General features: G+C 39.1%; 1 pseudogene; it reads right to left on the minus strand.

Moving 5' to 3' along the window:
* LOC130561087 (interferon-induced very large GTPase 1-like) overlaps window positions 1-15,550 on the minus strand; it is a 33,284-nt pseudogene extending 17,734 nt beyond the window's left edge.
* Window positions 15,551-16,119: the final 569 nt, after the last annotated feature.

Genomic DNA, 16,119 nt, shown 5'->3' on the forward strand with positions numbered 1-16,119 from the left:
GTGCAGAGCAGAGGCAGCTTGACCCGCGGCAGTGTAAGCCCTCGACACCAATGATGCCGAAAACTTACACGCCTTGGATGGGAGTCTAGGTCGACCTCTCCAGGTGGCCGCCGTCTGTGGGCATAAGTGCACCGCGACGGCACGTTCCACTTGGGGCACGTCGACATAGCCCCTAGCTGCCCCACCATCGAGGGAAGGGCGACAGAGCTAGTTTGACGGGAACGCGCCGAGAAGGGGGCGTTCCAGGTCTTACTAAGCTCCTCATGCTCCTCCGGGAAAAATGGCACCGGGGCCGAGCACGGCTTGGAGTCGCGCTCCGAGCCGAGGTACCAAGTGTCCAACCGCGAGCATTGGGGAAGGGGTGGTGCGATGCACTGCGGCCCAATGCTTGCGGCGGCCCGGGAGAGCATGGCTGACATCTTGACGTCCGCTTCTTCCTGGGCTCGCCCTCCCGAGGGAGGGAGCTCCATGGAATCGTCGGGGTTAGATGCCAGAAGGTCGCCCCCCGATGCTGCCAGCGACATCTCATCTTCGTCACGTACCGTTTACGAATACGTGGCTGAGGAACAAGACGGGGTGGGACCACCTTTTGAGAAACGGTCAGACGAGCGATACGGGGCGTGAACGGTCTGCGAGCCTGTGGCTGACGGATTGACGCTCACGGTAATCCCCATATCACCCTGGGAAGCAGACGAGGTGGTGGCTGGGTCCATAAAGAACACAACCACCCGTGACCGCAACGTCTGGATCGTCATCCGCCCGCCGTGCGGGCAGGACGTATCCACGAACGCCACCTCAGCGTGCCGGAAACCCAAGCACTTGAGGCAGACGTCGTGTCCGTCCCCCTCCTTGATGCGAGTGTTGCACCCACGAGAACAGCGGGACATGCCGCGCTAAAGAAATTTTATCTTTTAAAACACCTCTGGTACTGCCGAAACGCCCAGGGGAAGTCACTGACAAGATGGGAGAATCCGCTGCACCACGTCGTAAAAATCCAGCAATCTTTCTACAGAGATTTGTCATCAGATGTGAAGGCTCCGAAGAACAAAAGGTGAATGAATGCAGCACGCCGTCTTCCTTTTATAGCCGGATATCCGGAGCAGAGACCGGCATGCAAATTTCATTGGCCAATTTTATTGGCCTTTTCAAAGTCAGTCAGAGATGATAGGTTCTCAAGTCAAAACTCGTGATCACGGTCGGCTTGTCATTTATCAAAACTGTAATGTGTTTTAAACCACATGTTTATTTTCAAGTGCTAGGAAACTGTTTATAATATATTTAAAATACTTTAATTTATTTGGAGGCAGCCATTATAAACCCTATTTCAACCTTAATTTTAAGACGTTTTATTAAACTCAAACGCGTCCATTTGTGAAGAAAATTCTAAAGCTCACTATTCTCCCTGGTCTCCCTCACGCTACTGTCCCAGCCATTAATTTCATGTTGGGAGAAATGGGTGAGCTTGCATGTGGTAAATCCGCCCGACTTGAACTGCATTGCAGCGCATAGCCCTAATAACCTGTCATCAAATGATCATTATCTACTTTAAAACGCAAAATACACTCAAAAAAATGAACTGTCGCTGCTGTTAGTTTTACCTAACCCATCCTTGTTCACAGTACATAAAGAATGCAAGTAACTGAATTAACGTAAGTTAACTATGTTATTTATACTAAAGATTTAGGTCTGTCAGCTTTACTTAACATTGTTGAGTAGAACGCAAATTTGTTGAGTTTACTTAATATAATCAAGGTAATTCAACATGACTGGTTGAGGGGAATTTTCTGTTCCCAGCATGCTTTGCGTAAGACTGCATTTAGACAGTAAATTTCGAAATTTAGTGTTATTTTAAGTGTTTTTCAGAAAAAAAAGACTTGTTTGTGCTTAATGTTAATTTATCTTTGAGGTTTAAAAGAGTTTGTTGTATTTTTTAGTTTTAGGGTTACCATTGTTTAGAAGAGTGGTACATATGCTTAGGCTGTGAGAGGTTACTTTGCCCATGATGTCTATTGCATCATTCAATGAGCTTTAACTGTGATAATGCCAGTACTGAGATGCCTCTCATCTGATTTGCTCATTGTAAGTCTGTATATAATTTATGTATGACAACAAAAAGTACCACTGAGAAGGATAAATATTGAGTTCAATTAACTTAAAATTACTGGTACAATCGGAATGGTTTGGATTTACTCAAAAAAGTTTTGTCAACAAGGTTAGAGATGACACTCAAAGAATCCTGTGATCCCTGTGTAAGAGATGCTGCTCCAACAGGAAGGAAATGGAACAACAGCGGTAGCAGATGCAAAGGCAGCCCTCAGACAAAAGGACATCGTGGGACAAGTGCATTATGGCAGATGGGGACTTGGTTTGGCACCAACCATACCAACGTTGCGAAAAGCGACACCAAAGGAACAGCGTCACCTGGTAGTGAAGGAGGTTTGGCGTCAAGAGGAAGCAAGTAGATGCACCAGAGCGCAGCAAGGCTCTCAAACCCAGCAAGGCCATTGGATGAGGTGGGAATGCATTGAATGGCGCAAAATCACTTGGAGTGAGCTGTGGAGTATGGAAACAAACAGGCTAAGTTTTATCATAAGAGCTACATATGATGTGCTGCCCTCACCAACAAATCTGCATGTTTGGTGAGGACAGGATTCAGCCTGCCATCTATGTGCAGCTCCAGCAAACCTTAAAAATATTCTTGTGGGATGTAAGAAGAGCTTGACACAGGGGAGATACACACGGCGCCACAATCAAGTACTAAAGTGCTTGGCTGCAGCAGTAGAGACCAAGAGAGTGGCAGCAAATGCCATACCCCAAAATGCCAAGGCTAACTCGCTAAAAAGGCAACCCTTTTTTCGAGAGGGGCAGAAACCGCGGGCCAAACCCTTAACCCCAGATTCAGGTCTGCTGAGTATAGCCAGGGATTGGGCTTACTGATTTGGGCTTACAGACTTACTTTCCCCTTGGAAATCGCAGCGACTAACCTGTGGCCGGACATGGTTCTGTGGTCCAGCTCCAGTAGGACAGTCCTCATAGTTGAGTTGACTGTACCTTGGGAAGAGGCCATTATCAAAGCATTTGAAAGAAAGAATCTCCGGTATGCCAACTTGGCAGCGGAGGCTGAAGAGCTTTGATGGACAGCGAAAGGGTTCCCGGTGGAAGTGGGCTGCAGGGGCTTTGTTTCCAATTCCACTACAAGACTGCTTAAGAAAGTGGGGATCAGAGGACAGGCCCAAAGGACGGTAGTCGAAGATCTTGCCACTGTCGCTGAGAGAAGCAGCCACTGGCTGTGGTTGAAACGGAAGGACGCAATATGGGTTGCCAAGTTACCACGTAATAAAATGGTGTTGTGTTGTTATGCCATACGGAACCAGGGGCACTGAGATTGCATTAACGGAGCCAGTGGGACTACAACAGCCTTAGCCAATGGGTTTGCGCGTATGGTTGCGTTGATTTTTGGTAATATTTTGTAATGTTATGCCATACGGGACCAGGGGCACTGAGCTTGCATTAATGGAGCCAGTGGGGCTATAACAACCTTAGCCAACAGGTTGGCACGTATGGTTGCGTTGATTCTGGTACTGTGTGTGATGAAATTGGGACACACAACTCATGAGATGTCTCTCTGATAATGGCAAGGAAAGAGGATGCCTACCCGACGAACCAGTGAAACCTCAGACCTCCTTTCCTCTATTCATATTCTTGACTGCTTCCCCCTGCATAAGGTGTGGGAAATGTCCTATTGGGCAATTCAACTGTGCTGAAATAGTGGGATTATAACACCTAGTCCTATTAAGCGAATGTTCATACAACTAAAGTGTTATTTGTTCAAATTACTTAATATTGTTACGTGGAACCACTTGATGCAGCTTTTTAAAGTAAATTCAAGAAATCAATTTTTTGAGTGTAGATGTACATATGTTTAAACAAAAAAATAAGAAAATCCACATTTATGCGCATGCGTGGTAGTCCTTCATAAGCATGAGGTGATCAGCTGTTTCATGAATGGAGGAACGTCAGATGGCAAAATTAAAATCTGTTTATGAAACGTGTCATTTAGAAGCTCATAGAAGGTATTTTTGTGATGATTTCAACTTGTTTGCTAGCCTGCCTAAATGCATTCCATGTACACAATATCTAAGAGAATTGCTCTCTCAAACTAGCTAACGGTTGCTATCATGCTTATAATTCATGATCGCTGGCTCATTCTGTGCAATCCGAAGCATACATTATTACATTTTTCGTTGACAGTCATAACACATTTCTCGAATACAAGCTCTATATTTTTGCCTGTAACTAGCTAACAAAAATTAAAATCTAACATAAAGTATGGTTGTAGAATGTAGTGTTTAAATTTAGAAATTGTGCACACCACATACATACATCAGGTAGAGTTCGAACGACATTTAAAGATATGTTTGTATTTTTATAGATGTTTGTTTTTATTTTGGAGGGCAGGGAGAACAAACTGGTGCCAAGTGTTAGACAGACTGAAGGACACAGAGTTAGAGAAAGGTAAGAGATAATGAAGAAAAGAGTGAACAATTTCTTACAACTAAAACACATTGCCCAGTCATTAGTACGCCTGAAAAAAATTTCTGACTTTCTATAGTTACAAAAATTATGTTAAAAATGGCAGTTTCATAGTCAACGCATTAAATGAATCCCAAAATAAAAAACCTGAAATTATTTATTCACCTTCATGTTGTTTAATAACATTATACATTTTGTTTTGTCATATACTTACATTTTATTAGAAGTTAATAATTAATTTATAACAATAAATAATTTAATTTATAGAATGTATCATTTAATGAAAATTGCATTCTGTTTGTGATTAAATTATTAAATTATAAAATTATGTTTGTGAGAAATGTATTCCTACTGGAAACCTTGAATATACATTCAAGACTAAAGAACAACAATTTTATAACTTAATACCTAAATTCCATCTTCTACAGTATATTATAATATAAACTGAGTGTACAGTAATATTACAGGGGCCAGACCCAAAATGAGCATGGTTAGAATAGCTGGTGTGCCCCATACAGCTATTATCTATAAGCTATATCTTCAGTCAGGTGTGTGAAGTAAATTTCTACTACAGTGCCCTTAGAGAAAATAGTCTGAACTTCATCTTATATAAAACATTGTGAAGCCTTTCTGACATAAATTAATATACTGTAAATACTATACTATTTAATACAGTGAAACTGATTTGGGCAAAGAGAACTTATGACTTGTTAAAGACTTGAAGTTTAAACTTGAGGAGGACTTGGACTTAACTGTCTAAACTCGAGACTTGCATGCAAAGACTTGAGACTTACTTGTGACTCGGTCCCAACTCTGGTTTCTTTTGCTTGTTATTAGAAATAATCTACAGGAACTCTATTGTCATGTCCTCGGTCTGATTAGGTTGATCTCTGTTGTTGTTTTCCTCATGTGTGTGTTTTGACAGTTCCCCATGTGCACGTCTCTGCCCTGAACCCCTTGTTATCACATTCATTACCCCTATCACTTTCACCAGCCTCACATTTAATTCTCACCTGTTTCTTGTTTGGTTAATTGCTTCTCCCTCTAGCTCCATGTGTTCTCTCGTTCCTTGTCAGATCGTTGTGTGTTACAACGCCACGTTTTGGCACCTTGGAAATATCTAGTCTAGTCTAGTCTAGTTTAGTCTAGTCTAGTCACTATCTTGTCCTAGTCCTATTCCTAATCCTGTCTGATCTCAGTTATAGTTTTTTGCTCCAACGATCTCGTCTCAGACTCCAACGGCATAGCCTCTTGTTTTTTCCTGCCTTCTCCCATCTACCCCAACAGGGCTCGCCCGCCGACGTTGCCGGCATCCCGCATGCCCCTCTGCCAGAGAACCTACCACTACCTGCTGCCTGCTACCTCTCACTACCCGGCTCCCACCTCCAGCCTGCCGCCTCGTGGGATCGTTGGTTCACCACCACGGTTTCCTGCCCAACTCCTGGTCTCGCGGGTCGCAGCCTTGTTGTCCTGCTCTCCAGCTGTCTGTTGCGCTGAGGAATATCTGCTTTCTGACTCGCTACGTGTGTTCTCTGGCTGAATAAAGCTTGTTTATTTCCCCGCATCTGAGTTCATTCTCGTTCATGACACTCTATTGCTTGTGGATGTGTACCGGAAGTTAAAGGGACAGTTTACTCAAAAATGAAAATTCTGTCATTTACTCACCCTCGGGTTGTTTGAAATCTATATAAATGTATTTGTTCTGTTAAACACAAAGAAATATATTTTGAAGAACAGTTCTGGGGCTCCTTTGACTATCATTTAATTTTTCCTACTATGGCAGTCAATGATGTCACAGAATTGAAAATTGCAAACATTCTTCGAAATATCTTTCTCTGTGTTCATCAGAACAAAGTAATTTATATAGGTATGAAATGACATGAGGGTGAGCAAATGATAACAGAATTTTCATTTTTGGGTGAACTATCACTTATAACTATAACGTTTGTTTATGTTGTTAAGATGAAACGGTCTATACATAATACATTTTAATAATAATTTTCCTCTTTTTTTGTGATTTCTCTTTATGTAAAGCTGCTTTGCTGTAAAAAAGTGTGTGATTTTTGGTGTTGAAATAAAGTTTTAAACAATATTTTCTCTCTCACCTAAGAAATACTTTTGTTGAGCGCTATTGGCTGTTCTCTGAAAAAGCCCACCCTTTCATGCGCACATGCATAGGCTACTGCGTAGTAGGGGTGGAGCCGAACCCGAATACGGTATTCGGAAAGGCACAAATAGCGTGTTTTTTACTAATACTTATTTCGAACAAATACTTAAAAAATATTTGTATTCGGGAACAAGAAAAACTTTTTATCAAAAAGCTGCGTTTTCTCATGAGACCGCAGTGCATGCCCGCATGAGTGAGTGAGTGAGTGAGTGACATTCAGGAGTCGGGGGGTTAAAAGAGGTGACTGACACAGGCTGCTCCACACAGCAACAGAGAAGGCTCGGCTGAGCGAAAAAAGACTTCACTGCGTGCATCACTATTTTTGTTGAATAGATTTTTGTACCTTAACTGGGTTCCGGAGGCAGTTTATAACTTTCGGGAAGCGGAGTTTGATCGGGAGATTATTCCATTACGCTGCATTATTGACGTCTGCAGTCGGGTGCTCTCATGTTCGCTCTGTTTACGTAGCTCTGTTAGCTAGGTAATTTAGACAATAGGCTGTTGACAGAGTAACGTTAACGTTCGGTTAAAAAGGTTAAAACAATGCTTGTGTAGTTGTGTCAAATTGTATGCACTTGTGGGAGTTATATGGTACGTTTAAGTTACTAGCAAGATGTAGGCTAGGCTAGTTAACCTTAGCATAGCTTCCCGTCACTCATTAACTCCCGTTGAAACTCCTCACATGGATTTGGGCAACCAAATAGAAAAGAGTGTGGCTGCTGCTGAGCCATCTCTTGGTCCTCCACCAGCCAAAACATCAACCAATATTGCATATCCATAATTATTATAATGAATATAATTAAAGAATACTTACACTATAACGTAAATTAGAAGTGTAACGCAAAAAAACTGGATTTTTACGCCTATTATGAATTTTACTCAAATACAAATACTCCACCCCCCCCCCCAACAAATACAGATACAAACACCGGCTGCTTTGCACACCCTTACTGCGTAGCCATTAATTCAGCGTTAAACCTGAGTTGAGAAAGTTGCTAACGAGTGTCACAAAACAGATGAACCCTGTTTGGCATTGATTTTGTGCATTTGTCAGCGATTTCCCTAGTCCCGTCGGCTAGTGAAAATCTGTGCTAAAATCACGCAGTGTGAACTTGGCACAATAATGCCAATATTGCTGTCATTCATGCTACACCCCTGCTACTGTTGCTGCTCCTGCTAATGCACTGCAGCTGATAATAGTTATATGTTAGATTTACATTATTGTTAACACAATATGGCTACACTTGCTGCATCTACAGCTACTGTCTGCAATCAATACTGCTGATAGCATCTGTGGTGCTTGTCTCCATACTTGTGTTGCTGCCAGTGGTCTTGTTTCCGTTCCTTCTGCTGCTGTGGCTGCTACTTCTTTAACTGAAACAGAAAAAGAATTAGACTTCACAGTCATTATAACAGTAATACAAAGATCTTTCAGTATATGTATACAATATTTATACTGTCCAAATGTAAATACTGGTCTTACACATGCAGTGTAATATTAAAACGTCTATATATGAAGATTCAGGTATTTTTATAATCACAGCAGTACCTATTTCCGAAATGTCAAGTACATACTGTATTACATAATGCAAATTGATTAGGATATATATCAGCATATCATATTAAACATCTTGCTTTCCCATTGTCTATCTTTCTTCTCGTCCACGCGTTGTTTTTTTTTTAATTGAAATCTTTGAAAATTACAATATAACACAGATCCAACAAATTGACCATACAGTACAAAGAGGAAAAGAAAGAAAAAAGACATTTCATCGACAATTTCTAAATACAAAAAAAGAAAGGAACGAAAAGAGCATACATAAGACCACTGTATGGTAAAAACAGGCGGGATATTAAATTGAAAAAAAAAACATCTCCATAAATTTTAACAACTTGTCATTTTTTTTTATAAGCAATAGAGATTTTTTTAAAGTCTCCAATTCTAACAAAAATAAATTGCAGTTAAGTGCAGATTTTACTAACTTTTGTCTATGAATATAATATTGCCATGTAAAATATACACCACATAATCAAACATTTTTGGGGGGGCAAATTAATAGGAGCTAACATCAGACCAAAATTTAAGAGTTACATGACAGTTATAAAATAAATGAGCCAAATCTTCAGCGGATTGAGCGAAACGCAGGCAAGGAGACTAGACACCACATATGATTGGCTGAGGTGCCTCTTGTGATCCTTGTAAGCCTTTATGATCCAATTGTAAGTATTGTAACAAAATCAGCATGTAGAGAGAAACATTTACATTTTTACAATTACATTTAGTCATTTAGCAGATGCTTTTATCCAAAGCGATTTACAGAGAGTTCAGGGAGAAATAAGCGATATGTCATACAGGAGCAATAATACGATAGGTGCTAATACAAAGTTACAAGTTTCAACAAAAGCTAGACCACTACCTGTTGAGAGAAAGAGAGATATGTGTTCTGTAGCTGGAAATACCATAATTATTTTGAGTTTATTTCTGTCAAAGGCAAGAACATTGGTGTGCGTCGTCGGTCATGTGGAGGTAATGAAAAAGTAGTTTCAACTCAATTATGCTCCTTCTTCCAAAGTAATGACATCAATGAAGAATTCCAGTCTGGATTTAGAGCATGTCACAGTACAGAGACTGCTTTGATCAGAGTTACAAATGATCTGCTATTGGCGTCTGACCGAGGTTGTATCTCGTTATTGGTGCTGCTAGACCTTAGTGCTGCATTCGATACCATTGACCACAGCACACTCCTACATAGACTCGAAAATTATGTCGGCATTAAGGGAATAGCTTTGAAATGGTTTAAATCTTATTTATCCGACCGTTTTCAATTTGTAGCAATAAACAATGAGGTGTCACGCAAATCGCAAGTCCAGTACGGTGTACCACAGGGCTCAGTCTTAGGGCCTCTGCTCTTCGCATTATACATGCTACCTCTAGGAGATATAATAAAGCGACACGGAGTTAGCTTTCACTGTTATGCTGATGATACTCAACTTTATATTTCCTCGAAGCCTCATGAAACACAGCAGTTCCATCGAATAATGGAATGCATAGTCGATATAAAAAACTGGATGAGTAACAACTTTTTATTACTGAACTCGGACAAAACGGAAGTGTTACTTATTGGACCGAAAACTGCTATAAGTAACAACCAAGAATACTGTTTAACTATTGACGGATGTTCCATAAAACCCTCGTCGTCAGCAAAGAATCTTGGCGTTCTATTCGATAGTAATCTGTCATTTGAGAGCCACGTCGCCAACACCTGTAAAATTGCGTTTTTCCATCTTAAGAATATATCTAAACTACGTCATATGCTGTCAATCTCAGATGCAGAGAAGTTAATTCATGCATTCATGACATCAAGACTAGATTACTGTAATGCACTGTTAGGTGGTTGCCCTGCAGGCTTATTACAAAAACTCCAATTGGTCCAAAACGCGGCAGCTCGAGTTCTTACACGTACAAAAAAGTATGAACATATTAGCCCGGTTCTGTCAACCTTGCACTGGTTACCTATAAAGCATCGCGTTAACTTTAAAATCTTGCTTATTACCTATAAAGCCTTACATGGTTTAGCTCCTCAGTACTTGAATGAACTCCTTTTGTATTACAGTCCTTCACGTGCATTACGCTCTCAGGCGTCCTGTCAGTTGGTAATACCTAGAATTTCAAAATCAAGTGCAGGTGGTAGATCCTTTTCCTATCTAGGGCCTAAACTTTGGAATACTCTTCCCTGCACTGTCCGAGAGGCAGACACACTCGTGCGTGTGTGTCTGTGTGTGTGTGTGTGCGTGCGTGCGTGCGTGTCTGTGTGTGCGTAATTGTGGTATTTTTTTTTTCCACAGTCTTGTGTGAAACAGAATTAGGCTCGTTTTGGCGTGAGTCTGGTCAGCCAGAAGAAACAAAAAACAAAGCATTAATTTGGCTTTGAGTAAGGCTTGCCATAAAAAGAACGTAGTTCAGTGAAGATTTGGGTCGGTTTTGGTTAGCCACAAAGTTAAAAGCAACAAAAACTGCCAATGATAATATCTTATAATATGATACTATTATTACTATCACGAAAACCCTTAGCAGACACATCAAAACCAATTTATATCAAATGAGGAATACAACAACTAATTTTAAGAATGCAAACATTTATATGATATTATATTATATAAAAAATTATATCATTAAAAACGATTGTAGATTATTTTTTATATTATTTGTATGGGTGTTTTTTGTGACTGAATGGTATAGTTTGAGCATTGAGAGCCGACTGCTTCACCTGCTTTTAAATCAATGATCAGGTATTCGCAGTGCTTTATGAAATCGAGCAAGCCAGGGCTGCGTTCAGCCCCGACAAAACGTTGCAAAACGTTTTTTAAACGTGCGGTTGAACACCCTGTTCTGATGACGCAAGAGTTGAACTATGGCAGCTGATAAGGCCATTCTTTGAGTTCTTTTTGAAGATATCGGTATAAATACGTGTTGAATACTGCAAAATACATTTATTTTAATATCTTCAATTGTTGCGTATACCAAGCTGCAGCGGACACATTTAAACGACTTTACTTGGACCCATTGTGCGAGCTGTCTCTTTAACACCGCGCAGAGGTGGACGAAGTACACAACTTCCTTACTTGAGTGAAAGTACAGATACTACTGGTCAAATATTACTACACTACAAGTAAAAGTTGTAAAGACACATTCTTACTTGAGTAAAAGTACAGAAGTACGTGCTTTTAAAAGTACTCAAGTATTAAAAGTAAATTTTCTTTTATGTCAGTGGTTGTGGCATTGTTTTATTGTCGTATACCTTATGCCTCTGAAGCAACCTACTGAATACACAGAGTAGCTCACAGTATCAGTTGTATTAAGAGCCTTATATGTTTAGCATATATATGTTTAGTTTAGATATAATCCTGTATGATCATTTAGCCTAATTAACCTCATTAGCCCCCTAGGCCTATATGTATTTATGAGCAATGTTCTTTTATTTTGTATATTCCCTTAACCAGTTTTAGCAGCTATTTACCAGTAAGTAGTAAGGTTCTTGTATATAGTAAAGTGTAGAAGCCATGTGTTTGTTGGATTTATTACCATTTGTATTACCATAATTTAACTACAAACATAAACTATAGCTAGTATAATGAACTATGTTCATTATATGTTTAGTTGCTGTGGTTTTACTAAAGATTATTAATTGGAGTATGGTTCCTATATATAGAAAATGGTAAATATGTTGATACTGTGGTTTTACTGCAAATACCATCCCTGCTGAAAAAAACAATAAATTTTTAAATTAGAATGAGATTTTTAAATTAAATTCTTCTATGTAGTGTGTTTTTGGGTTTTATTCCAATAGGATTTACCATCCCATCAATAGAATCCATCACATACAAGTAGACAACAAGTATCCATAGTACAATTCCCATAACCATTAAATCCATTACATGTTATGTTGTATTTTGGGCAGGGTTCTATTGTTTTTATTTCAACAGGAATACTTCAACTATAGTTACTTGAGTAAAAACATCATTCATTTTCCAAATCGCTTTAAATGATACAGCAGCAGATCAGAAGTTAACGCGCACACACACTTCCTTAACTCTGGCTAGGCGATCTCATGAAATTTCGAATGAAAACTTTACATTTTCCATTTTCTCTGTCATGTAGCTCAAGGTATATGTGATGTTTATTTACCCTTTAGCCGTTATGCCGATAATTTTTATGACAATGTCTTCTATGATCTTTGACTGATCGTAGCGCTCGTTCTAAACAATGCATCGCACATAGTTGAACCCACAGTCCCATAGCCTTTTTCGTCTTTTATTGTTCTGTTTGCCTTTTTAGAGCGCTTTCAGTAGTCTAGTAGCGCTGACGTTTACATTAGTTTAGCGGGGAAGATCCCAGGGTTGCCAGATTTGCGTAAAAAAATCAGCCAAATGGACATTCAGAACTAGTCTGAAAACCGCGAGTTTAGAAAAACTGAAATACTTGGCAACAGTGAAAGGTCCTGGCAGATCGCAAACTAGAGAAATTACGCACACCGGAAAACCCGCTACATAGAAAGGAATATGGAATATATTTCGGCTAGACCTTCTACTTTTGGACCTTTTTATAAATGTAGTGGAGTAAAAAGTATGATATTTGTCTTTCAAATGTAGTGAAGTTAAAGTCACAAGTACTGAGAAAAAAATAATACTCAACTAAAGTACAGATACTCAAAAAGTGTACTTAAGTAAATTTCAGGTAAATTTACTTCGTTACTGTCCACCTCTGATACCGCGTGGGTTATATACATGTTGCTGCTGATTGGGCTGACATTCTTGACACACCCACCAAACAAGAGAAAACGTATCTCAAACCCTGTTGCACACCGTTGCAAACCGTTTTCAGGAAACACGTCGTTCAACCAGGTGTTTTGTCGAAGTCTGTTCCCGCTATGTTTCCTCATATCAGAGTTGTTCCTCATAGCGCCCGCTACGCAAACAGCGTGTAGAGGACGGGCGCGTGCACGTTCCACTGGTGATTTTTAATTATTTGTTGAAAATACCAGATATTCTCATACCATCAATTATAATTATTTTCACATTTCCTGTTTTGTATGACTTCTAGCCATTCTTTGGTCTGTTCAGTTTGTTTTAAAATGTATTTTGTAGAACAACGCAAAATGTTTAAAAGCAATATAAAATACGTTTAAATAAATAAGGATGAATTTAAATACATTGTAAAATTGTTAGTTATGTGTATGGTGAAGATAAAAAGAGTAGTATAGCATACAAATACGATTCTGAACGCATACGATTCTGAACGAATGAATCGCTTTGAATGAATCGGTTGACTGAATGGATAAGTAACTGACTTATATAATCTTGCCTCCACCTACTGGCGGTTCCTTTGCATTGAGAAAAAACATTGGGTATTTCAATTGTCTATCGAAAATATTTCAATCGAAATGGCAGGGTGCATGTTTTTGACACTTAGGGTTAGTGTCACAGCCACATATTTCTCATCATTATTGTAACATTTGTTATGCTAAAGAAACTAAGGAGAAACTTTTTACATTATGGAGTATGCAGGATTAGAAATACTACAGTTAACATATGAGTTTTATTATTATTATTTATGACAGGCTTTATTATGGAATAAGCAGAAAGAATGTATGAAAATAATTAAAGACAGGGTTAGTTTAGTTTGATGCGAGATAGAGTATGCACTTCCCAATAAAGTTTAGTCATCATGAGAAGGCTAGAGGTTATTATGTTTTTTTGAAGGGTAAGGGGTAGTAATGTAACTAGTAGTGTAACAAATTACTTTTGAAATAAAGTAATCAGACCAGTAACTTGATTACTTTTAAAAGGAGTAATCAGTAATTTAATTACATTTCCAGAGTAACTTGCCCATCAGGTTTTGTAGCTAGCAGGCTATGTGGTAATGGCAAACAACCAGCTGCTACCTCAGCATCTAGTTAGAGCTATAGCCCAGTAATATACCCCATGGGGGCCAAAAGAGCACTTTAGTACATGCATAGTTTATGAAGTGACATGATAACAGCGGTTTCTGCTTAATCAACAAATTCATGTGTATTGCATTGCCGACGGGGAAGCTTATAGAGCGACAGTATTCACGACACTGATAACAGACAATTGCGCTTATCAACTACATGGGGGAACCATAAGCAAAAGTTCTCTAGAGCTGCTTTAACCCCTGCCCTTAAATCACTGTTGATTTTGTTTACATGATGGAATACATAATAAAAACATTTTTAGGCAAAAACGACATGTAACCAAATTTAAGGTTATTTCGGCTAGAAGTTGGTTACTCAGCCGGATCTGATGGCTATTGCTTGCTGGGTTACCTCGGACTCTTTCACTTTCGGATTCGTTGCCACGTGTAGTTACACAAAAATGGAATGTGCACCGCCATGTGAAATGAGCCTCCTCCACGACTACAAGCCTCTTTTTGTTAAAGCAATAAGCGCGTCGTGCCACAACGCCCTTAGCTGTTATAAAATGCACTTGTAACCCACTGCTTTGCAGGGCTTATTGCTTTTATAAAACGGTTATTCCATATGCGTAGCAAGGTTTCATAAAATAAAGTAAATAAAGTGATATTTCGGCTATGTAATGTGGTTAGTCGTTATAAATCGGGCTGTTTTATAACGGCTTAGAACTCGGCTCAACCAATCAGAATCAAGGACCAGAACTGATCGTTTCAGCATGATTTAATGATGTTCTATTGGCACCCGCAACTAGATAAAATCCCACAATAGAACACATATCCTACCAGTAGAGACCAACAGAGACCATTATAGTTTACATTTATAAATCTAATAAAATTGTCATTATAACCAGTAAATCCAGTAAACTTTCTGTGATAGTATCTATTGTTATAGAGTCGAGTGCTCGCTGTCCATCAGTTGCAGCACGATTGGCTGCAATGCTCAACTCTGCAAATTGCGCTGCAATTAGAAACCAGCTCTTCAGACAGAGCTTGAACACAAATAACCACTGGACTCTGCCTGAAGCTAGAGAGGAGAACAGCTATAAACAAAAGGTAAACAATGGGAAGTAAATATTAGTATATGTGAGAACGTTTTAGATGTAGCCCTACATACATTTTATTTGGATTAAATATTTATTGAATAAAAGAAGCAATCAAAATTATGCAAATTAAGCAAAAAATAAATAAAATAAGCAATCCTTCTAATAGCCTATATATGATAAATTGTTTGTTTGTTCTTAATGTTATATGATAAAATAAACACAAACCTGAATGTGGAAAGTAACCCCTTGATTCATATCCAAAACGTTCTCTGACTGGTAAATAACGGTTGGGTGATGATTTTTGTGTTAAGCAGCCTGCTCTTGTTCTGACGGCACACAACTGTCGGCCAATCAAAGGACTGTGTAGTTTTTTCATAAAAGGAAATAAAAAAACACTCCCCTTCCACTAAACCACGTGATATTGGGGAAATCGCAGAGATACTTCTGTGAAAATTCTAAATGCTTTTTTTTTGTTCAAAGTGCACACGGAAGACATATGAAATAGGCAATTCCGGGAAAATGAACCTTACCATGAAAAAAAAAGTTTTACCAAAGGTTTTTACGACCAGCAGAGATATCGAGATTTGGTGGTTAAAATACCCATGTGAGGTCTCCGATTTAAAAGCATTTGTTTTATTTTTAGTGCGTGGTTTTCATTGTCAGGTAAGTGTCATTTTCAGGATTGTCACGTACAAATTCCTCATAAATGAGCACATGAAAATTTAAATAAACGAACTATATTATGTTTATAAAGAGCCATACCTTCTTCATTTGTTGGGTAATAGCTTCAGGTTTGTGTATTTTAATTCACAAAAATCCTACCAAGGTAGCCGTCTCCCAAAAAACTGTGCCTTTTTGTCACATCCATGTTTATTTTATTTTTTGAA

The sequence above is a fragment of the Triplophysa rosa genome, linkage group LG11 (genome assembly GCF_024868665.1).
Source record: "Triplophysa rosa linkage group LG11, Trosa_1v2, whole genome shotgun sequence".
Classification (NCBI taxonomy): Eukaryota; Metazoa; Chordata; class Actinopteri; order Cypriniformes; family Nemacheilidae; genus Triplophysa; species Triplophysa rosa.